Source organism: Penaeus monodon, chromosome 26 (genome assembly GCF_015228065.2).
Source record: "Penaeus monodon isolate SGIC_2016 chromosome 26, NSTDA_Pmon_1, whole genome shotgun sequence".
In the NCBI taxonomy this organism is placed as follows: Eukaryota; Metazoa; Arthropoda; class Malacostraca; order Decapoda; family Penaeidae; genus Penaeus; species Penaeus monodon.
The window spans coordinates 11,728,405-11,743,404 of record NC_051411.1 but is presented as its reverse complement, the minus strand read 5'-3'; the positions used below and the strand labels follow the sequence as shown (position 1 = coordinate 11,743,404).

At 45.4% G+C, this 15,000-nt stretch overlaps 1 protein-coding gene across 1 annotated transcript in view; it reads left to right on the top strand.

Annotated features, from left to right (window-relative positions):
- Positions 1-15,000, top strand: part of LOC119589578 — a 35,991-nt gene that overhangs the window by 11,344 nt on the left and 9,647 nt on the right. Inside the window, exon 2 of the mRNA XM_037938177.1 lies at positions 14,699-15,000. This exon is cut by the window's right edge and continues 1,527 nt beyond it. The gene's annotated coding sequence lies outside the window, so the exon portion shown is untranslated. The remainder of the gene's footprint in view (positions 1-14,698) is intronic.

The following is a 15,000-nucleotide window of genomic DNA, read 5'->3' as shown; positions in this document are numbered from 1 at the left end:
AAACAACAGTAATTTATAGATCCTATCACGCCACTGAACTAGGCCTATAGAACTCAAAGGGAAGGATAGCCCAGGTAATCAAAATAATATAGGCCTATTCGAGACCCACTGAGCCCATGCAATACCTAGTGATAGTAAAATATAGTGAGATGAAGTAGGGCAACGCGGAGTGGAAGAAGAGGGGAGAGGCGGAAGAGGGGAGGGGAGGAATAGTGGAAGTGAGGAAGAAGGAAACGGAAGGAAGGGGGGAAGAGGAGAAAAAGAGGAAAGGGAAGATGATAGGGAGAAATAGGGGAAGGAGAGGAAGAGGAGAAAAGAAGGAAGATGGAAAGGGAAGGAAGAGGGGAAAGGAGGGAAGAGGGGAAGGGAGGAAGAGGGGATAGTAGGGAAGTAGGAATCGGAAGGAAGGGGATAAGGGGAGGAAGAGAGGAAAGGGAAGATGAAAAGGAGGAAGAGGGGAAGGGGAGGAAGAGGAGAAAAGAAGGAAGAGGGGAAGGGGAGGATAAAGAAAACTGGAGGAAGAGGGGGGAGGGGAGGAAAGAGAGGGGAAGGGGAGGAAGAGGGGAAGATCTGGGAAGTGCCTCCAGCAAGATGGATTGCGAGGTTGAATTAGGCCTACAAATTAGACCTAGCTCGGACGGGGTGATGGATATTCAGGGTGAACTCGGAGCCCCGTGCGTGGGTAGGGTGAAGAGGGGAGAGGGGCCAAGGGTGAAGCTAAGGGGGAAGGGGAGAAAGGGACTTAAGGGTGAAGCTAGGATGAAGAGGGGAAAGGACAAAGATTAAAGCTAGTGTGATAAGGAGAAGGAGACTAAAGGTGAAGCTAGGGTGAAGAAAAGGGAAAGCGAATAAGGGTGAAGAGGGGAAAGGGACTAAGAGTGAAGTTAGGGTGAAGAGGGGAAAAAAGAATAAGGGTGAAGAGGGGAAAAAGAATAAAGAGAAGCTAAAACGAAGAGAGGAAAGAGACTAAGGATGAAGAGAGGAAAGTGAATCAGGGTGAAGCCAAGGCGAAGAGGGGAAAGCAGCAAAGGGTGAGACTCGAGGGCCAAGCGAGGGGGAGGAAGATAATTCGAGGGGAGACGCGGAAGGTGAGGGAGAGAGCTGGTACAGTAAACGGAGATTTTTGTCGGGAGAAAGGGGAAAAAAAGGGCGAGGGGAGAGAAATGGGGGATGGGTGCAGTGGAAGAGAAACGCGATGGGAATGCGAGACGGAAGGATTCTGTGGGAGAGAGAGAAAGAGAGAGAGAGAGAGAGAGAGAGGAGAGAAGAGAGAAGGGAAGAGAGAGGAGAGAGAGAGGGAGAGAGAGAAGAGAGAGAGAGAGAGATGAGGGAGAGAGAGAGAGAGATGAGGGAGAGAGAGAGAGAGGGGAGAGAGAGAGAAGAGAGGCACACAAATAGACAGGCAGATGAACATAGGTTGAATAAAGGAAAAGAGAAAGGAAAGAGGGAGGAGAATTGAAAAAAGTAAATAGAGGAAACAAAAATGAAAAGGAAAGAAAATAGGGAAATGCGAAAAAAGCGATAAAACCAAAGAAAAAAGGAAGGAAAAAGACTGAAAGGGTGAAGTATACACGAAAAGAGGAAAGAGATAGAACGAAATATAACAAAATAAAGAGCAAAGTGAATAAAAGAGAGAGAGAAAAAAAAACTGGGAATACGAAAGACCAAAATACCAGCTAAAACTAAAGGAAAGGAAAAGAGGGGCGGAGGGAAAAAAACAAGAAAGAGAAAGAAGGAAAAAAAAAACATCACTCACAAGTGCACTACACTTCTTTTGTAAATTTCTTCTCTTGTGGACCCGGAAAAAAAGATCCCTACGGGTTCGGCACCCCTGACTTCATTTCATAAGTAACGTCGGTGTGTACTACAGATTTTGGCGGGATTTTTTTTTTTTTTTTTTCTTCTTTTTTTTACCGGGGGGTTTGTTTGTCTTAGACTCACTTTTATGGATGGCCGAGGGATCACTAATGGCAACGGCTTCAGGTAATGAGGCATTTCTTTTCAGCGGTCTTTCCTTTCATTCTCTTTTTTTTTTATTGTTGGTGGTATATATATATTTTTTTTTCTTTAGAAGTTTCACATCTTTTTATTATTCTTCGGTTGTCGGGTATTCTGTTTCCAAGATTATGCATGTTTCTAGGATTACCAATAATGTCGTGTGATTATTAGACTCCTCATTATAGAAGCATTTTAAAAAACTATATTGGCCATGATGGTGTTTCATTGTATTCATTCTATATGCTGCAATTGAGTGAAATGATTTATAAGCTATTGTGACGTCACCATAAGTTAAAGTAATTCAAACTTATATGCAAAAACAACAGTAATTTAAATCTAATCACGCCACCATGACTCGGCCTATAGAACTCAAAGGGGAAGGATAAGGAAGCCCAGGTAATCAAAATAATATAGGCCGATCCGAGACCCAACTGAGCCCATGCAATATAGTGATAGTAAAATATTTCTTAGTTTGTGAGGATGAATAGGGCCGCAACGCGTGAGTGAAGAGGAAGAGTGGGAGAGGCGGAAAGGATTGAGGGGAGGAAGAGGGGAAGGGGAGGAAGAGGAGAAAAGAAGGAAGAGGGGAAGAGACGAGAGGGTTGTAAAGGAGAAGAGGAGGGGAGGGAGGAATAAGGAATAGTGGCAAGGAGGAAGAAGGAAACGGAAAGGAAGGGGGGGAAGAAAGAGGACAGAAAAGAGGGAAGGGGAAAGGGTAAGATTGAGATGATAGGGAGAATAGGGGCAGGAGAGGGAAGAAAGAGGAGAAACAGAAGGAAGATGGAAAGGGAAGGGAAGAGGATATAAAAGAAGAAGATGGGTGAAGGGAAAGGAAGAGGAAAAAAAAGAAGGAAGAGGAGAAGGGGAGAGAGGAAGAGGAGAAGGGGAGGAAGAAGAGAAAAGAAGGGAGAAGGGGAATAAAGAAAAGAAGGGGAAGGGGAGGAAGAGGGGAAAGGAGGGAGAGGGGAAAAGGAGGGAAGAGGGGAAAGGAGCGAAAGGAGGGAAGAGGGGAGAAGGAAGGAGAGGGGATCATTAGGAAAGTAGGAATCGGAAAGGAAGGGATAAGGGGAGGAAGAGAGGAAAGGAAGATGAAAAGGAGGAAGCATGGGGAAGGGGAGGAAATGAGGAGGGAAGAGAGGAGAAAAAAAGAAGGAACGAGGGGAAGGGGAGATGAAGCGGAAAGGAAACTGGAGAAGAGGGGGGAGAGGGGAGGAAGAGAGGGGACGGGGAGGAAGAGTAGGAAAGAGGGGGAAGATCTGGGGAAGTGCCTCCAGGCAAGATGTGATTGCGAGGGTGAATGATCTTGAATTAGGGCCTACTAAATTGACCTAGCTCGGACGAGGTGGAATGGATATCCATGGTGATGAAACTCGGAGCCCCGTGCGGCGGGTAGGAGAGGGTGAAGCAGGGGTAGCAGGGGCCAAGGGTTGAAGCTAGGGGGAAAGGGGGAAGAGAGGAAAGAAAGGGACTTAAGGGTGAAGCTAGGATGCCCAGAGGGGAAAGGGGGAAAGGAAAAGGACAAAGATTATATAAAGCTAAGTGTGATAAGGAGAAGGAGACAAAGGTGAAGTCAGGCGTTGAAGAAAAGGGAAAGAGAAAAGGGTAAGCAGGGGAAAGGGACTAAGGGTGGAAAAGTCGGGTGAAGGAGAGTGAAGAAAAGAGCTAAGGAGTGATAGAGGAGAAAGACGATAAATTATAGGACCGTCTAATGGTGACAGCGGAAAGCGAATAATAAGCGGAGCAAGAGGGGGAAAAGGGAACTAAGGGTTGAAAGTAGCGGGAAGGAGAGAAAAGAGACTAAGGGTGAAGAGGAGAAAGGTTAATTAATGGTGAGGGGTGAGGGGAAAGGCGACTAAGGGAGAAGAGGGGGAAAGGGGGACAAGAGTGAAGTAGGGTGAAGAGGGAAAAAAAAAGAATAAGGGTGAAGAGGGGAAAAGAAAAGATGAGCTTAGAACAGAAGAGAGGAAAGCGGACTAAGGATGAAGAGAGGAAAGTGAATCAGGGTGAAGCAAGGCGAAGAGGGGAGGAAAAGCAGCAAAGGGTTGGCGAAAGCAGAAAGGGTGAAGACTTACGCATTGCGGACAAAGCAGCAGGGCGAGAAGAGGTATCAATTTCGAGGGACGACTTGCATGCGAAGGTGCTTCAGATTATTCCCTTTAAATGTGATCTGCTTCGCACACTATGGCAAGAATGGAGAGCTTCTGAGAGACATAGATAACGCGAGATTTGTCGCGGAGAAAGGGGGAAAAAAGCAGAGGCGAGCAGGAATGCAGAAATGGAAAGGAGCAGATAGACAGTGAGAAAGAAGAAACGCCGATAGAATGCAGAGGACGAAGGATTCTAAGTGGGGATAGACGAGAGGAAAGATGAGAGAGAGAATTTACAAAGTATGCTATCTATCTCGATGCCCAAAGCAGAGGAGAGAGACAAACGAGACGAGGAGAATGAGAGAGGATTGGACGACCCACGGGGGAGGAGTTAGAGAGAAAGCGCATACCTACCGACTGAGATTTTCAGGCAAGACGAAGACGACGAGGGGGGCCGGGAGAGCGAGGACGGTGAGAGAAGAGAGAAAGAACTGAAACCAGAACGAGAGAGTGAGTGGATGAATGACGAGGGGAGGGAGAGAGAAGAACGTGAGGAAGAGAGATGAGAGAGAGGAGGAGGCAAAGAGGAGACAGAAGAGAGAGAGAAGAGAGGGAAAAGAGAAGAGAGAGAGGAAAAGGGAGATGAGAAGAGAGAGAACAAGTCAACTAACACGAAGGGAGAATGAGGAGTGATGAGAGAGAGAGAGAAAGAGAAGAGAGACGAGAGATGAGAAGGAGAAGAGAGAGAGGAGAGAGAGAAGAGGACTGAGAGAGAGGGGAGAGAGACGACGAGATGAAGAGAGATGAGAGGAGATGAGATTGTAAGAGAGAAGAGGAGTCGGGAGAGAGAGAGAGCGACGTGAGATTTGAGAGATTGAGCGGGAAGATGAGGAGAGAGGAGAGAGAGAGGAGAAGGGATGAGAGAGAGATGAGGGAGAGAGAGAGAGAGGATGAGGGCGAGAGAGATGAGAGGGGAAGAGAGGAGAGAGATGAGGAGAGAGGAGAGAGAGAGAATAGAGGCACACAAAAGGACAGGCAGGGTATGTGACCCATAGGTTGAATAGAGGAAAAGAGAAAAGGATGAAGAGGGAGGAGAAGGAGCATGGAGGAGGAGAAGGAGAATAAAAAAGAGAAAGGAAAAAGGAGAAAAGGATAAGAGGGAGGAGAGGAGAATAGAAGGAGAAAGGAGAACGAAGAATTGAAAAAAGTAAATAGAGGGAAACAAAAATGAAAAAAAGGAAATAAAATAGGGGAAAGAAATGCGAAAAAAAGAGAAAAAAGGACATCTGAAAAAAGCGAATTAATTTAAAACCAAAGAAAAAAAAGAAGGGAAAAAAAGACTCCTGAAAAGGGTGAAAGTATACACGAAAAGAGGAAAGAGATAGAACGAAATATAACAAAATAAAGAGCAAAGTGAATAAAAGAGAGAGAGAGAAAAAAACTGGGAAAACGAAAGACCAACATAACCAGCTTCTACAGCTTATATAACTAATTTAGCTAAGCTAACCTACAGCTAATAAAAAACTATCTTAAAAATTCTCTTAAAAAAAAACTCCTAAAGGGGAGAAAATAAAGGAAAAAGGAAAGTTATTTTTACTTAACTTCTCTTAAAACTAAAGGCAAGGAAAAAAACACAAAGAGAAAAAAAGAGGGGAGATGGGACATGGAAAGAGGGAAAAAAAAAGAGGGAAAAAGAGGGAAAGAAAAAAGAGGGAAAAGAACAAGGGGGAAAGAAAAAAAAAATAAAAAAAAAAAAAAAAAAAAAAAAAAAAAAAAAAAGAGGGGGCGGAGGGCGAATAGGGAGAAATAGGAGGGAAAAATAATATAACACAAGAAAGACGGGAAAGACGGAGGGGCGAGGGGGACGGAGGGGAGGGAAAATAAAAATCAAAAAGGAGGACGGAGGGGAAATAAAAAAGAAATAAAAATAAACAAAGGAAAGAGTGAGAGAGAAGACGAGAGAAGATGAGAAAGGAAACAAAAAAAAAAAAAAAAAAAAAACAAAAAAAAAAAACAAAATAAAAAAAAAAAAAAAAATAAAAAAAAAAAAAAAAAAAAAAAAAAAAAAAAAAAAAAAAAAAAAAAAAAAAAAAAAAAAAAAAAAAAAAAAAAAAAAGGAAAAGGTGGGATAAATGCATCATATTTATATTTTCAATCCACGAAAACAAAAAGCCTCGCCCTTTTCACAATCTTGGACCAATCAAATCACACCAACTCTCGGCAAGGGAAGGAAGGGACCTAAGTGAGGATTATTTGTGGGGCGTGAAGTGTCGTACGGGATAGTGAGGAAAAGCGTCCAAGCCCCAGAGAAGAGTGTGGGGCGTGCCCGCCGGTGGCCCTAGCTGGTGTCGGTTTATGGGCGTGAAGAAGAAGCGAGCACGTGAAGAAGCGAGGGTAGCCTCCAAACAGTACGTAGTGGGCCAAACCTACCAGGTTCGTGGGCCGTAACAGTAAAGGAGAAGCATAGCAGGTTTGTGGACGTGTGGCCTAGCAGGATCGTGGGCGAGGAGACGAATAGCTCTTCCCCGGGGCGTGGGCGGAGAGAGAGCGGAGCCCATCACTCTCTGACAGGGCTTCGGGAGAGAGGGTATTTGGTCTCGAAAAGGTGCAAAAATGGCGGGTCGTTTTCCTTTCGAAATTTCCGGAGCTTTGTCTTTCGGTGGCGAGGGGTGGGTGGAGGACGGAGAACCTTGTTAACGCGGGACCGTCGTTGTTGAATTTTTGTTGTTGTTGTTACTAATGATTTTTGTTGATTTGGTTTGTTTTCGTTATATTTTTTTTATGAGTTTCGTAAAGGCACGGTCCCTTTTTTTTTTAGCCCGTTTGTGATATGATCCGCCGTTCGAAGCTGAGGGCGATTTCCCACGAGCCAACATGGCGTCCACGGCTGCCCGCCCCGGCACTTCTCGCGAGTTATTCATCCTCTTCTGTAGAAGTGGAGGCTCGGCGCTTACTAAAACGGACGGGTGAGGGGTTCGTTCGAGGCTGCAGAGAAGAAATAGTAGGAGTGTGTATCGTAATCTAAAGCAAGAACTTCGTTTGGAGGATGAATATAGGCAATGATTACGTCATGGATTTCATTGTTTAAAAAATATCAAACACTTGAAAGTATAGGGATATAAAATGCAAAATTACCATCACTATTACCACCATCACCACATCATCACTACCACCGACATCACCATTTCAACAGCATCACCATCACTACCACCACCACCAACATCATCACCACCACCACCAACATCACCATCACTACCACCACCACCAAAACATCACCATCACCACCACCAACATCACGCGAGATCTCCCGTGATGTACAATCACTTGACTTCCACAGGCAAAAGACTTTAATACATCAGCTTCAGCCATTCCCGTATGTTCAATTCCTCAATTATTCACAAGGCTTCAGCTGTTCTGCTGTATGGGGAGAGAGGGAGGGAGGGAGAGGGAGGGAAGGGGAGGGAGGGAGGGAGGGAGGGAGGGATAACGGACGGGAGGAGGGAGAGGGAGAGGAGAGAGGAAGGGAGGGAGGGAATGAGGAGAAAGGGAGAGGGAGGAGAGAGGGAGAGAGAGAGAGAGATTGAGACGAGACGGAGACGCCGGTGAGCGGGAGGAGAGAGCAGAGGAGGGACGAGAGAGGAGAGAGAGAGAGGAGAAGATGACAGACAGAACAGACAGAGAGAGATGGATAGAGAGAGAGGATTGGGAGAGAGATGTAGACGAGGAGAGAGAGAGAGACGAGAGAGACTGGAGAGAGAAGACGAGGAGACGTGATGAGGAGAGAGACGGCAGAAGAAAGAAAGTAGAATGAATAGAAACGAAAAGGAGGAGGAGAAAGAAGAAGAGAGAGAGAGATGATGAGAGAGAGCCGAGATGAGAGAGGAGAGAGAGAGGAGAGATGCGAGTGAGGAGAGAGATGAGACGAAGAGGTAGGAGAGGAGGGAGGAGAGGGAGAGAGAGAGAGAGAGAGACTGAGAGACCGAGAGGGGAGGAGGGAAGCGTGGTTGGGAGAGAGAATGGAGAGATCAGAGAGAAGGACAGTGGGGAGAGAAGAGGGAGGAGGGACAGAGAGACAGACAGAGGAGACAGGACAGAGCAGAGGAGGGAGAGGGAATGAGAAGAGGGAGAGAGAAGAGAACGGACCAGAGAGAGAGAAGGACGAGAGAGAGAGAAGGAGGTGAGGAGAGACAGGAAGGAGCAGAGAGACAGAGGGGACAGAGACAGACCAGACAGCAGACAGACAGAGTGGAGACGCAGAAGAGAGGAGAGAGGATAGAAAAGAAAGAGGGGGATGAGGAGAGGAAAGAGGCGATAGCAAGATTGAGAGAGAGAGAGAGGAGAGAAGCAGAGGAGTGAGGAGAGAGGGAGAGAGAGGAGAGGAGGGGGATGCGGGGAGAAGGAGGGAGAGAGAGAGAGAGGAGAGATGGAGAGAAGGGAGAATGGCAGCGAGAGAGATGAGAGTTGAGAGAGTCGGATGAGACCGAGGTGACGAGAGTTGGAGAGAGACTATGATGAGAGAGGAGAGAGAAGAGGCGAGAGAGGAGGATGAGAGGGGAGAGAGGAGGAGACGAGAGAGGAGAAACGAGAGGGAGAGAGACGAGAAGACGAGAGGAGGAGCGAGGAGATAGGAGAGGAGCGAAGGATGTATGGGGAGAGAGAGTGGAGAGGGGGAGAGAGAGAGAGAAGAGAGAGAGGAGGAGAAGGACGGGAGGAGGAGACAGAGAGAGGACGAGCGGGAAGAAGATGAGAGGAGAGAGAGAGAGACTGAGACAGGACAGACAGACCAGAAGAGGAGAGATGGGAGGAAGGGAGAGAGAGAGAGGAGGAGGGCGGGAGCGAGAGAGAGAAAATGAGAGGAAAGGACGAGAGAAGAAAGAAAGAGGAGAGAAAAGGAAAGAAAGAAAGAGGAGGAGAGGGGAGAGAGACCACGAGGAAGAGATTGAGAGAGACGAGAGACGAGAGGAGAGAGAGAGAGAGAGAGAGTGATGGAGAGTGATGGAGAGAGGAGAGAGAGAGAGGAGAAAGAGAGAAGAAAGAAAGATAGGGAAAAAAGAGAGATAGATAGATAGATAGATAGATAGATAGTAGATAGAGGAGGAGAGAGAGATTGGAGAGGAAGAGAGAGGGATGAACGGAGGGACGAGCAGGGGAGAGGATGAGAGAGAGAAGAGAGAAGAGAGACAGACAGACAGACAAAGAGAGAAGAAAGAGGAGACGGACGAGAGAGGAGAGAGAGGAGGAGAGAGAGGACAGACAGAAGAGAGATGAGAGGAGAGAGGAAGGAGAGGAGGAGAGAGAGGAGAGGAGAGGGAGGGAGAGGAGAGGAGGAGCGGAGAGAGAGATGAGGGGGGGAGAGAGATGGAGCCGCGGAAGAGTAGAGAGAAGAGGGGAGGCCGCGAGAGGAGAGCGAGAAAGAAGGGGAGGGGGAGAGAGTGGGGAGAGAGTGAGAGTGAACGAGAGGAGAGAGAGAGACCGACGAGAAGAGAGAGAGGAGAGATGGAGAGACGAGGGAGGCGGGACGGAGAGAGGAAGAGGAGAGGGGAGAGGGGAGGAGAGAGGGGAGAGGATGAAGAGAGAGGCGGGAGGAGGAAGTAGAGGAGAAAGAGAGCGAGGAGGAGAGAGAGAGACAGAGTGAGAGAGGAGCGAGGAGGGGGGAGGTGATGGAGAGAGATGAGGAGAGCAGAGGGAGTAGTGAGAGAGTGAGCGAGATGAGAGAGAGAGAGGAGAGGGAGAGTGAGAAAGGGAGAGGGAGAGAGGAGGAGAGGAGGAGAGAGAGATGGACTGAGAGAGGAGACGAGAGAGTAGAACAACACCCGCGTGATGAATGAGATGATGGAGAGGATGAGAAGCTGGGGGAGGATGGAGAGATGAGAGGGAGGAGGAGAGAGGAAGAGAGGGGAGGATAATGAAGAGGAGTTTTCTAGAGGGGAGAGAGAGAGGAGGAGGTGGATAGGAGAGCGCGGAGAGGAGAGGCGAGAAGGAGAGGGAGAGAGAGAGGAGGAGAGAGAGAGAGGAGGAGAGAGGGAGAGAGAGGAAGAGAGAGAGGTGAGATGAGGAGGAGGAGGGAGAGAGAGACGGGGGGAAGGAGGAGACGGAGGGGAGAGGAAGAGAGACGCGAGAGTGGGAGGAGAGGAGAGAGGAGAGAGAGCGAGAGAGAAGAGAGGAGGAGGGGAGAAGAGGAGGAGAGAGAAGGAGGAGAGAGCAGGAGAGTTGAAGAGAGAGTCCGGGGTGGAGAGCGAGATGAGAGGAGGAGAGAAGAGAAAGAAGAACAGAGAGAGGAGGGGGAGGAGAGAGGGAGAGGACGAGAGAAGAGGATGAGAGAGAGAAAGAGCGAGGCTTGAGAAGCGGGAGAGAGCGGAGGGAGGAGAGGGAGGAGACGGAGGAGAGCGAGACGAAGGATTGAGAGACTGAGCGGAGAGAGGGGGAGAGAGGAGGAGGAGGAGAGAGAGAGAGAGGGTGAGGAGGGGAGAGGTGAGCGAAGGGGAGAGAGACGGGGAGACGGAGGATGAGAGGAGAGATAGGAGGCAGATGTGATGAGGAGAGTCCGGAGGAGAGCATGAGAGAGAGAGGGGAGAGAGAGTAGAAGAGAGGAGAGGGACGAGAGAGAGAAAGAAGAGAAACACAGAGAGAGACGAGAGAGAGAGGGAGAGAGGGAGCGAGGTGAGAGAGAGGGGAAAGGGGAAATGAGAGAGAGGCAGAGAGAGGAGAGAGAGGGAGGAGTGAGGAGGTGGCGAGACGGAGAGGGCGAGAAGGGAAGAAAGAAAGGAAAAAAGAGCGCCAAGAGGAGCAAGAAGAGGAGGAGGGAGGGCGAGAGAGGAAAGCAATGATAAAAGGAAAGAAGAAAAAGATGAGGAGAGGAAGACTGGGGAGAGAGAAAAGGAGTACAGTGAAAAGAAAGAGAGACTTGAGCAGAAGAGGGGAGGGAGAGAGAGAGGACGTAGAGAGGAGAGAGCTGAGCTGGAGAGTTTCGATTGAGAGAGAGAGCGACGAATGAGAGAGAGAGAGGAGAGGACGGGATGAGGATGAGAGGACGGAGAGGGACGACGAGAGAGAAGAGAGGAGACGGGGGGGGAGTTGAGCGGAGCGAGAGGCGGAGAAGAGAGATGAGACGAGCGAGAATCTGAGAGGAGGAGGTGAGGAGGCGAGGAGAGAGAGAGAGGAGAAGAGATGACAGCGAGAGAGAGAGAGGAGAGAAAACAAGAGAGACTGCGAGAGGTAGGGAGAAGAGATTTGTGAGAAGAGGAGGAGGATAGAGGACTGGAGAGAGGAATGAGAGAGAGATGAAGGATGGAGAGAGCAAGAGAGGGGGAGGATGCTGAGACGTTGAGGACGGGAGAGAGCGAGGGAGCGGTAGAGAAAGTGAGGGAGAGATCGAGAAAGATGCTGAGGTGGCGAGTTGGCGAGGAGCGAAGAGGGGGAGAGAGGCGAGGAGAGGACGTAGAGGAGAGATGAGAGAGGAGAGAGAGAGAGAGAGAGATGAGAAGGATGGGGAGAGTGGGAGAGGGGAGAGAGAGAGAAGAGGGAGAACGAAAGAGAAAAGAATGAAGAGATTAGAGAGATGAAAGAGAGAACGAAAAAAGATATGAGAGAGAGACGAGAGAAAGAAAAGAACGAAAAGACAATGAGAGAGAGGAGAGAGAGAGAGACGAGAGAGAGTGGAGAGCAGGAGAGAGAGGAAAACCGAATAGAGACACAGAGAAACAAAAGAAGAGAAGAGAGAGAAAGAAATAAAGAGAAAGAGACGAAAGGAAAAAAAAAAAAAAACTATATGATCTGTCTATTCTTTTTCTTTCCAGGTCTTTTAATTCTTTTGTTGTCTTTATCTTCCTCTCTCTTTTTTTCTCTTTCTTTCTCTTTCTTTTTCCCTATATCAACGTGCGTAAGTTTGTCATTCCACTCGAGGTGTTTTACCGAACGCGTTACTTTTTTTTTCGTTCCTTTGTGCCTTTGTGCACGCCGCGTGTGTGATTATGGATCTTCATTGGGCGATGACAATCGTCGTCTACGAGGATTAGCTCACCTTTTCGTTGTCTCATCCCTTCGCTTATTCGAGCTTTATCTCTGGTCTTCTGTTTTTTTTCTGTTTCTCTGGTTCTGTTTCTGTCTGTCTGTCTGTCTGTCTGTCTGTCTGTCTGTCTGTCTGTCTGTCTGTCTCTCTCTCTTCCTCTCTCTCTCTCTCCCTCTCTCTTTTTCTCTCTCTCTCTCTCTCTCTCTCTCTCTCTCTCTCTCTTTCTTTCTCTCTCTCTCTGTCCTTCTCTCCATCTCCTTCTTTTACCTCCCCCTTCCCCCCTTTCTCTTTACCTTCCTCCTCTATTTATTCGTTTAATCCACTTTTTCCCCTTCGTCCTTATTTATCCTAGACCTCTCTCACACACACCGTATCTTCCTATCTCATCCGTAATCTTTCTTAATCAAAACATTCATCACTTATCCACGCCTCCTGTTATTTACTCAACGTTTCCCTTGGTTCATTAAGCTTCTCTCGTCTATTATACCACGAGACCACATGACAAACGCCAAGCATTATGTCCGATTATTACATACATCGCATAGTATAGCCTAACGTAATAACTAATTTCTGCATTTCTTAAAAAAAATTAATAATGATAACATACACTTAAAATACATGTATATCCAGTCATACGTAGAGACCCATTCCAGTACGTTATTCTAAAACGCTTTGATATGGGGGAAACAGATGTATATAGACCTATGCATTGTCCACGAGGCCTAACGATGTAGAGTGAGATTAGGGGAAGAAGAGGATACAGCATAATAGAATAATTATAGAATAATAGATTCTGCGTTATCTATTTAACACAGCTGTGCACCTTAACTGACTGCGCATTTATGTGTGTAATGCGTCTTAATAACGTTTGTGGGCCAATGACTGTTTAGATCACTTAGAGGGTTAGCTCATCTTTAATCAGCCTTGAAATCGGACTTGACCTTTAAGGTAGGTCAGAGGTCACGGTCTGACCCCACCCACACTTGTCATTCATTCATGGAATAATGCTTGTCATGCTTGGGGATTGTGTATGATGACAGGTTTGTTTGTTTTTTATTAAAATTATTTTTCTGTCTCTGTTTGGCTGTCCTTCTCTCTCTCTCTCTCTCTCTCTCTCTCTCTCTCTCTCTCTCTCTCTCTCTCTCTCTCTTCTCTCTCTTCTCTCTCTTTTTATCTCTCTACTCTCTCTATATCTATATCTATCTCCTATCTCTCTATCTCTCTCTCTATCTCCTTCTCCTCTTTACTATCTCTCTCTATCTCTCTCTATCTATCTTTTCTCTCTTTCTTTCTTTCCTATCTCCCTCCCCCCCTCTCTATATCAACTGTCATTATCCTATTATTCTTATCTTTCTTCCTCTCTCTCTCTCGTTCTATCTCTCCCTCTTCTTCTTCTCTTCTCTCTCTCTCTACATCTCTCTCTCTCTCTCGCTCTCTCTCTCTCGCTTCTCTCTCTCTTCTCTCTCTCTCTCTCTCTCTCTCTCTCTCTCTCTCTCTCTCTCTCTCTCTCTTCTCTCTCTCTGAAATGACGTCAAAACTTCCAGAGAAATTTGAATAGTTACCCTAAAACATCATAAAAGAAAACGGAAGTGTGGTTCCTTCAAAGAAAACAGAAAGTCTTAATAACTTGTGGAGGATAAAATAAAATGTTAAAGATACCAACCGTTTGCGTTTTTCTTCAGAGCGAGATGTATCATCGACAGGAAATGCTGAAATGTCATTAAGTCTGTACCTGAGCTGATGTAACATAACTTCTTAAGATACTTCTCTTCTCCTTCTTCTTGTTATTATTATCGTTTTCATTACCGTTATTATTATTATTGATTATTATTATATTATTATTATTATTATTATTATTATTATTATTATTATTATTATTATTATTATTATTATTATTATTATTATTTTATTATTATTATTATATTATTATCATTATTACATTATTATTATTATATTATTATCATTATTATATATCCATTATTATATTGTTGTGTTAATTATTATTTGTTGTAAACTTTTTTTTGGGGTTTATTTATATTATTATTGTTATTATTATTATTATTAATCGCAATAATCGATAATGACAATAATAATAATAATAATAATAATAATAATAATAATAATAATAATAATAATAATAATAATAATAATGGCGATTATGATAATAATGATGATAATAATGTATTATTATTTATATTTTTACTACTATTACTATTATTGTTATTATTATCATTATCATTATTTATATTGTTATCATTATCATTACTATTGTTATCATTATTATTATTATCATTATTATCACTATCATTATTATTATAATTTACTCTATCATTATAACAGCTACTACTACTATCATATTATTACTCATTCATTAAATATTACTATCATCATTTTTTTTTTTTTTTTTTTTTTTTTTGCGGCCTCAGGATAAGATATCATTTTCGGGTGATTATTCACTACCGAACGGAATTAAGCAAATTAATTCACATTTCTGTTATTGCCGTTAACATCTCTGGTATAATTCTTGTCGGTGTAATAGTGGACTCATTTTCTTTTCTTTTTTTATTTGTTATTAAATAACGTTCTCTCGCGCGTCAATGAGCAGAGAGACATCACGCAGGAGAAAACGGGATTCTGTTCAGGTTGATTCGATGAAAGAATATGGGACTGGTTTTCGAAAAAGAGAAAGCGGGAAGCGAGGAGACCAACAGCGAAGGAAATACGAAGGGGGATAAGAAGAAACGACGAGGAAGGGGAAGAGAGAAAGATGAAGGAATATCGGAGGAAAAGGGCGAAGAAAATGGCGAAAGGAAGGAGGCAAAAGGAAGTGAAAGACGGAAAAAAAGGCATTCCATATGGTTTGGCTCTTCTTTCGCGAAAGTGGACAAGGTGACAGCTGATGATTTA